Source organism: Eimeria tenella, genomic scaffold, assembly GCF_000499545.2.
Source record: "Eimeria tenella Houghton genomic scaffold, Eth_scaff1999, whole genome shotgun sequence".
NCBI classification, from domain to species: Eukaryota; Apicomplexa; class Conoidasida; order Eucoccidiorida; family Eimeriidae; genus Eimeria; species Eimeria tenella.
The window spans coordinates 5,469-5,793 of record NW_013541842.1 but is presented as its reverse complement, the minus strand read 5'-3'; positions in this window follow the sequence as shown (position 1 = coordinate 5,793).

The following is a 325-nucleotide window of genomic DNA, read 5'->3' as shown; positions in this document are numbered from 1 at the left end:
GGTACTGCTGCTGCTACTGCTACTGCGGGTGCTGCTGCTGCTGCTGCTGCTGCTGCTAACCTTTGCTTCCCTGGGTCCCGGCACTTGAGTTAAGATGACAGCTCCAGACACAAACGGAGAAACTTCGAAAGGAGACGCCAAATAGAACCCTGCAGCAAATGGAGGTCTGAGCCAGCAGCAGCAGCAGCAGCAGCAGCAGATGATGCAGTCTATCGCACTGGCTGGAAGCTATTCGAAAGCGGCAGCAGGAGCAACAAAAGAAGCAGCAGCAGCAGCATTAGGTAACTTTCATGCCTCAGTGCTGCCTCACTTCAAGGCGCCCCCT